Here is an 8,988-nt window from a genome sequence, read left to right as displayed (position 1 = left end):
CGAGGACAGACTTGGGGTGTCTCTCCTACCAGGGACAAAGAGGAGTTCCACCGGATCCGGACTGCCCTTCACAAGCCTATACCCCTATCCCCCCCCAAATTTTAAATTAAAGCAAACTGCACATTGTCTAAGCATAACCAGTGAACATCAAAAACTCTTCACTGGGGTGGGAAGACAAGCCAGCGCAAACCCCATCACCTCCTTTAAAACCCAGCAGGGCCCTGATCACAAAAAGTCCCCAACCGGCAGCTTTCAGTCCATCTTCTTCCCTGGGAAGAAAAGGCTCAAACATTGGACAGCTTCGGCCAAGAAAACTCCTGGAAGACAGTTTGAGGACTGGAGGTATACAACCAGATGAGTCACACACCAATTCTTGTGTTTTGTTTGGGATCGCGGCCGCTTTCCCCCCTCGGTGGCGGAAATGTTGCAGCACTGCAGCATGAAGAAAGGGTCGGTGCGGCCAGAAAGGTCCTTTCGGGCGGAAGAAAGGTGGTGTAGCTGAGCACCTCTGGGCAGCCACCGCCCGTCCTCGAGGGCCTCGGGAGTGGAGGGACGAGAGGCGATGGGGGCGGCTAAGGGGTCTAGACGGCCAGCGGGACAGTCTGCATTGCCCCTGCTGCGCGGAGGCCGGCCGGGAGGTGGCACGGGGTCCCCGGACCGCCGTGGGCCGAGGCGGCGGTGGCTGAGGTCCTTGGCACGAGGAACGGGGACCGGCGGGGGCGCGGGCAGCGGCCGAGGCGGGACTCCGGGGCACCTGGCGGGCGTCCCCGCGACCAGGGCGGGGATCCGGCTCCGCAGGAGGGTGCGGACCGAGCGAGGCGCGACCCGGGGGAGGCTCCGGGGTCTCGACCCGCAGGAAGTTGGTCCCTGAACACCTGGGCTCCTGGCTGCTGCTCAGCACACCGGCCGCCTCCTTTTAGGGTCGCCCCCGCGAGGGTCGCATCTCAGGGGAGGCAGCCGAAGCTCCGGGCTGACGAGGAGGTGGGGGAGGGAGGCCGGCCCGGAGGTTGGGGGAGAGGCCTGGAGGCCCCGGGCTGGGTCCGCCGCAGCCTCCACCACTCGCGGCCGGTGGGACACCCTCAGGCTGTGCCCGACGAGGCAGAAAACTTTCCGATCTGGTGGGGCAAACATGAAAACAAACGGCCGTCAGCCGCCGGTGCCCGCCCGCCTCAGCCTTCGCCCCTCTCAACCCACCCGAGCCAGCCCCCGCGACTGGCCACGACCTCGGCCGACCTCTCTGCGGACGGGCTGCGGGGATTGGGCGCCCGGACGCCACGACGGGTCCAGCTTCCCTTGCCGCCGCCGCCTCAGCTTACCTTGCCAGCGCCAGCCGCCATAGTGACTCTGACTGAAACCTACCCGGTGCACCGCCACGGGAACGCGCACCCTTCAAGGGCCCTCCTACCCTCTCTCCCGCGCCGTAGTCCGGAAGTCACGTGATCGATGCCTCGGAAGCCATGATGGACAAGGGCAGAAAAAGAGGGCAAGCTAATTTTTAACAAGCCTCCGAACGCCATCTTAGTTAAGGGTTAGACGCTTCAGCACCGTGGGACAACCTGTACCATTTTGGTTAAGGGCAGGAAAAAAATTTGACCTGTTGAAGGTTTTCTAAACATAACTTGCCAAATTCCTACTTTAGCGTCTTGGTAGAAGGCGCCTACTTTTACTAAATTTTATTCACTATAGTCGTCGTTGAAAATACCACTGAGCAAGGCGAACAACCCCATCCAAAGGAGAGGTTATTAGCATCCATCTTAGCTGTGGGCAGCACAGTCCCCCACGGCCGCCTTAGGTGTGAGCAACTAAATTCCCACAAGCCTTGGGATTTGTGCATCTAAAACAAGGTCTATCCTCCCCTTGCTGAAGTCTTCACTGTGTTATCCTGCCCGGAGGAACACTCTTTCTTAGTCCCTGTATTCCATTTCAAACAACCTTTCTTCTCACTGGGCCTGTCTTGTACCCCAGGGCTCCTAACTCAGATTCAACCCCGGAATGAATGTGACTTCATAAAGTTTAACATCACGTTGCTTCCAGAGAGTGGTCGAACAATTTCTAATATGAAGAAAGGGGGACTGCTTCCACTCAAAACTTTAAGGTAGATGAGGAGTCATTAGTCCGAAGAAGGAAAGATTTTGCAAAATCTAAACGAAAATTTCAAGAAAAGACAGTGGGAGTGAGTCTTACTCATTTAGAATCAGTGGTGGCTTCATTCTTCAGTTTCCTTTGACAACAGGCTCCACCACTTTGTGACCTTGCGCACGTTTCTAAACCTCTCCAAGCCTCGTTTTGTCATCTATTACATGGAGATAATACTTAACTCACTTCTTGTGAGAATTCAAGGTAGTAAATCCATTTGCTCCTAAAAGAGTAACTACTTTGCATTTCAATTCTTATATACAGGGTTTGGACCCTATCCTAAGCTCTGTGCTGGGCCCTGGAGACACATGGGTGAACAAAACCTCAATCCGTGCCCTCTGAGAGTACACCTGAGTATTGTGAGATAGGGATGGGGAGAGGAAGGTGACAAACAGAGATAACTTCACTTTGATGTAATTAAGGCTAAGATGGAAACAAGCACTGGGTGCTAAAGGGGTCAGAGACGGCCTTCTACAGGAGGTAACTGAACTGAAACAAGGCTGGTAGAAAAACGGCAATGAATATGGTATTTGATGAATGGCTTCAGAAGTTTCCAGGAAGAAGGTTTAGCAAGAAAAAGAAATAAGGCTATTTGAAATGGTGGACCAATGTGTCTGGCACATAACAGTAACTCAATAAATATTTGATACGTGATTGAAAATTACATACTGTTACTCATTACAGGATAAAGTAGGAGTGGCACAAAGTGAGTCTGGAGAGAATATGTGTTAGATTATAAGGACCTTGTATACTTTTCTAACACTCTTCACTATTTCAGCGGATATGTATTGAATTATTACCATGTTCCAGGTACTTTTTTTTTTCTTTCTTTCCAGGTACTTGATTCTGGAGAAAAATAAGGATATGTTGAAAAGTTTTAATATAAGAGGATGAAAATTTTTCACTTGTGGTAACTTTTAGGCTTCTGTGGAGTAAAGTAATATAGAACCCGCCACATCCCCTAATGAGTTCTGTGCATGAACTTATAAGTCACTTATGCATTCTTGTCATTCATTCACTCTATAAATATTTAATTTGAATGTGGGAAACAGCTACTGCGACAGGCTCTGGAAATACAACAATTAAAAAAGAAAGACTCCCTTGAGTTACTTACAATTTAGTTGATGACACAATAAGATTCTTGCTGTAATGAGTTTATCAAGAGGAATGGGAGCATGGCGGAATAGTTTAAACTGAGATGAAAAATGAGTAGGAGTAGGCCAGCTAGTCTGATAGTAATGGGATAATGAAATTTTAGGCCAAGGAAACATTACAAACACCCAGAGACTCGGGAGAAAAGGACTTTAAGGGAATTACAAGTAGGTCTGTATTACTGGAGCATAAGGAGAGGTGGTCAAGAAAGAAGGGCACAGAAAAGTGGTTTCAGTTGTTGAAGGACTTGCAGGCAATGCAGTGGTCTTCGGAGTATTTCCATCTTTCTCCTAGAAGATCAAAGTAGAATAACGAAAATCAAGGTTTCAGAATCACACATTACATCACCATTTAAAAGCACTGTAAATTATAAATTATTAAGCTTCTCTAAGTTTCAATTTCCTCATTTGAAGAAAAGTAGATAGTACCCCCACGGAGTCTTGTTAGGATTAAATAAAATGATGTTAGGATTAAATACAATAATGATGCCTAGAAAATAATAGATGCTCAGAGAATGTTAGTTTCTATTATTATTACTAATATTAAGAATTCTTCCAGGGCTTCCCTGGTGGTGCAGTTGTTAAGAATCCACCTGCCAATGCAGGGGACATGGGTTTGAGCCCTGGTCCAGGAGGATCCCACATGCTGCGGAGCAACTAATCCCATGCGCCACAACTACTGAGCCTGTGAACCACAACTGCTGAGCCTGTGTGCCACAACTACTGAAGCCCACGTGCCTAGAGCCCGTGCTCTGCAACAAGAGGAGCCCCCACTCGCTGCAACTAGAGAAAGCCTGTGTGCAGCAATAAAGACCCAACACAGCCAAAAATAAATAAATTAAAAGAAAAAAACAGAATTCTTCCAGCCTTCTACATACAGTAAGGAGCAAGTTGTAATGTCTCTAATTTGTATATGGAGAAGCTTGTTCATAAATGTGGAAACAAAAAAATGTCTCTTTATGTTGAGTTCTACTACAATCTCTTAAAATTAACGTTAAATAGAATATGCTTTTTCACACTTTTTTCAAAGAAAAGCTAGGACTGCTATAACCTGGAAGGGTAAAGAATCTCACCAAGCTACACAGGGTGCTGGAAATGCTAAAATGGCAATGAAGGCGTTCCTCACCCACTGGTATTTGGTAGGCACAGAAAAGGCTTAAATTAGACATCTCATACATGAGATATTTTGAATTCTAAGCCATGTGGGTGTTCCTCTCTACGATTCTGTATCCATACAATATTTTAATTAAATAAAAAGCATGTTATGTTTTGAGAAATTTGGAATGATAGTATTTCCCAATGTGGTAGCTTTCTCTTCCTTTATTGTTTTTACTTTTTTAATAAACTGATCATTATTACCACTGCTATGATCCATGCTACTTTTCAATCTAAGAAAAACAAAGAACGAATTGTAAAATTATTACCCTGGTACCATGAAAGATAGGCAATCATTAGCATTTGAGATGTGTAAGAGACAGCTCAACTTACAGAGTTTACTCTGTAAACTCATTCAGTATGCAACCCTCCCTAAGTGATACTCATCTAATTGGATTTTAACCAATGACATATGATATCATGAATTATGGAACACTTGCATAATTGCTTAAGTAGAGTATCTGGTTTGCAAATACGTATAAGTAAACTAACTAAAGAGGAGACCTGGAGTAGTCAAAGATTAAAATTGAGAGGATATAATATTTTTAATGGCACACACTAGCTTCTTGAAACTGAAGTTTAATCTTCTTCACAATAAGGAAAGCTCTCCTCATCAGGGAGAGTCTAATGAGTGGAAATACCCTGTCATTTCCCAGGTGCCCAGGGTGGAGCTGCCCAGACATTCCAGAGGTACTGCTCATTGGTTTTTGGCTTCCTGGTTCTTCAGGAAATAAAAGAAGAACAATTACCTGAAGACAAGTAAAGACATTTATTTTTCATTCAGCAGTCTTTTTCTGTGAAAATAAAAAGAGGGAATCAGAAGATTAACTCTCAAAAGGATCATGGACAACTAATCCAGCTCCCTCATTTTGCAGGCAAGGAATCTGAGGCTCAGAGAAGGTACATTTATTGAAAGTGTATTTTTTTTAACATCTTTATTGGAGTATAATTGCTTTACAATGGTGTGTTAGTTTCTGCTTTATAACAAAGTGAATCAGCTATACATATACACACATCCCCATATCTCTTCCCTCTTGCGTCTCCCTCCCTCCCACCCTCCCTATCCCACCCCTCTAGGTGGTCACAAATCACCGAGCTGATCACCCTGTGCTATGAAGCTGCTTCCCACTAGCTATCAGTTTTACATTTGGTAGTGTGTATATGTACATGCCACTCTCTCACTTTGTCCCAGCTTACCCTTCCCCCTCCCCATGTCCTCAAGTCCATTCTCTAGCAGGTCTGCGTCTTTATTCCTGTCCTGCCCCTAGGTTCTTCATGACCTTTTTTTTTTTTTTCAGATTCCATATATATATGTTAGCATATAGTATTTGCTTTTCGATTTCTGACTTACTTCACTCTGTATGACAGACTCTAGGTCCATCCACCTCACTACAAATAACTCAATTTCCTTTCTTAAAAGTATAGAACACTTCACGAATTTGCATGTCATCCTTGCGCAGCGGCCATGCTAATCTTCTCTATCGTTCCAATTTTAGTATATGTGCTGCCGAAGCGAGCACTTGAGGGTGTATTTACCACACGTTTTCCTCATGACATCTCTGTGTGGTATTAACCCCATTTTATAGGTAAGGAAACTAAGGCTTAAAGAGATTGAGTGACTGATCCTAAATCACCATGCTAGATCTAAAGTACGTGCTGGGTTGTTTGGGTTTTTTTCTTTTTAAAAATTTTCTTTAGTGTTTTGTTTTGTTTTGTTTTGTTTTTTGATTGATAAAGCTAATACATATTCATTGCATATATTCATATAAGCAACAGTAAGGAAAGTAAAAATCCTCTCTATCCTCATCACAAATCCTCAGCCTAGGGCTAGCTACTATTAACAGTTTATTAGCTATATTCTTCCAGATGTTTTTCTAAGCCATATGAGGCATGCCCTTTAAAAAAATACCATATCATTTATCAGAAATGGGAAAATCAACACTAGGAGTCTTATTCCTAAAAGTGATAAATACTTTATATCAATAGCAAAAAGCCTGGACAAGGGGAGAAAGAAGAGGAAGAGAAGAAATTCTATTTATTTTTGTCACTCTTGTGTAAGTCCCTTTTTGATTACTGGAAGCGTTCTCTTGCTTTTTATAATCAATTTAAGAATGTTAGCTGGAATGCAGCAAATGCTTAAGAATAAAAGGGATGGGTCAGAAAGCCACATGAGGCATTTTCTTTCTGAATTTTTATTGGTACATTTGGGTTTGTTTTTAAATAACTTAGTTATCAATTAAAATATCAGAGACTTTCTATGTGGTGGTTTTGTTCATCTAGTGAGTTTTTTAAAAAATATTTTAAGTATATTCTTTATTCTAGGAAGACTATAACATTTTATTTTATTTTATTTATTTTTGGCCGTGCTAGGTCTTCGTTGCTGTGCGCGGGCTTTCTCTAGTTGCGGCGAGCGGGGGCTACTCTTCATTGCGGTGCGCGGGCTTCTCATTGCGGTGGCTTCTCTTGTTGCGGAGCACGGGCTCTAGGTGTGCAGGCTTCAGTAGCTGTGGCACGCGGGCTCAGTAGTTGTGGCTTACGGGCTTCATTGCTCCGTGGCATGTGGGATCTTCCCAGACCAGGGCTCGAACCCATGTCCCCTGCATTGGCAGGCAGATTCTTAACCACTGCGCCACCAGCGAAGTCCCAAGACTATAACATTTTAAATCATCGGGGTTTTTTTTTGTTTTTTGTCTTTTTTTTCAGTACGCGGGGCTCTCACTGTTCTGGCCTCTCCCATTGCGGAGCACAGGCTCTGGACGCGCAAGCTCAGCGGCCATGGCTCACGGGCCCAGCTGCTCCGCGGTATGTGGGATCTTTCTGGACCTGGGCACAAACCCGTGTCCCCTGCATCGGCAGGCGGACTCCCAACCACTGCGCCACCAGCGAAGCCCAAAATCATCGTTTTTTAATGTAATTATTTGTATTTCCTTTTGATAAGCTCCGTTAGAGCTTTTCTTTCACATAAATGCATTGTTCCTACAACTGTACAACACGGTCATAGATAATGGTCAAAAGCATTTCACTGAACGGTTATAATTTGGAGAATTCATAGATTTCTTAGGAATCTTTGATCTTAAGCATCCCTAAGACGGCTGGCTGAAATGGAGTAAACAGACTGTGCAGTAAAATGAGTCTACAGTGCCTGCTCTTCCTCCACCCCCATTCCCACCGAGCATGCTCAGCATATGAGGCTTGGTGGGAGAAGACTGTTGCTGGAATCTGCTGGGCTTTCTGTAGGGCTGATTTCATGAATGTGTGACCTTACATGGGGCTTGAGGACTCTGCTGTCTTGAAATTCTTAATACTTTTTAAACGAAAGGTCCCTCAGTTTTACTTTGTACTGGGCTTGTCAAATTATAGAGCTGGTCCCACCTTGGGCATACTGCTTTGAGAACCCAGGCTCCTCTGTACAAGTCCAGCATGTTAACAAGCACAACACATGAAATGCTAGGAGAAATTAGTGGGCTACTGACAGCGAACAAGCATCCCTATAGAAATGAGACCTTTTCAAGTGAAACCAGTCAGGTCCATCTCTCTAGCTCTTGGAATCTAATTATATAATTTGGTATCAGTGGCAAAGATGGTTGCCGAAGAAAACGTGCCTTGATTTTGTGACTTATCTTCTTACTCTTAGACTCTGAAGTTATTCTTGAAAATGATAATTAGAATAATATGAAATCAACACAGAATCTCTGTCCATTAAAGTTTTGCTTTTTATTATAAAACATTTCAAATGTACAGGAAAACTACAATTGCAATGAACACACATATATATTCCTCTTTGAGTAAAAGTTGTTACCATTTCGCCATATTTGCCATATCTATCTATGTATCTGTGTGTTTTCTGAACTTTGCCGCTCTGCAGCATGTGGGATCTTCCCGGGCCAGGGCACAAACCCGTGTCCCCTGCATCAGCAGGCGGATTCTCAACTGCTGCGCCACCAGGGAAGCCCCATGTTTTCTGAACTTTCGACAGTGAGTTGCAGACATCATGACACTACTCTGAAATAGTTCAACATGCCCTTCCTAACAATTCAGACATTCTCCTAAATAATGAAAATATAATGCTTTTTTTTTAAAAAAAGTATTTTATTTGTAATGTAGAAAACTTGGACAACAGAGATGTATAAAGAAAAATTACCCATAATTCCACTGCCCAGAGATAACCACCATAAGTAGAAAAATGGCGTCACATTGTATCTATTTGTCCACACAGAATGAAGCATCTCTACTTATTTTCACCTTTACCAACATTTTCCATGCCTTCTGTAGTAGGCAGAATAATGGCCCCTCAAAGATGTCCATATTCTAATCTGCAGAACCTATGAGTATGTTATGTTACAAGGCACAGGAGACTTTGCAGGTACAATTAAGGGTACAGAATTTGAGCTGGGGATCTTATCTTGGATTATCTGGGTGGATCTGTTTTTAATCACATGAGTTCTTAAAAGTGGAAGAGGGAGGCAGCGAGTAAATCAGAGAAATGTGACATGAAGACTCAACCTGTTGCTGACTTCGAAGATAGAGGAAGCCTCCAAGAAATGAA

At 43.9% G+C, this 8,988-nt stretch overlaps 1 non-coding gene across 1 annotated transcript; it reads right to left on the bottom strand.

Annotated features, from left to right (window-relative positions):
* Positions 1–5,857: 5,857 nt before the first annotated feature.
* LOC137233216 (U6 spliceosomal RNA) lies at positions 5,858–5,962 on the bottom strand. The gene has a single exon (XR_010947378.1). It is a non-coding gene; the product is annotated as a U6 spliceosomal RNA (small nuclear RNA).
* Positions 5,963–8,988: the final 3,026 nt, after the last annotated feature.

This window comes from Pseudorca crassidens, chromosome 10, assembly GCF_039906515.1.
Source record: "Pseudorca crassidens isolate mPseCra1 chromosome 10, mPseCra1.hap1, whole genome shotgun sequence".
Classification (NCBI taxonomy): domain Eukaryota; kingdom Metazoa; phylum Chordata; class Mammalia; order Artiodactyla; family Delphinidae; genus Pseudorca; species Pseudorca crassidens.
Note: the sequence above shows the minus strand (reverse complement) of the source record. Positions and strands in the feature narration are given on the sequence as shown.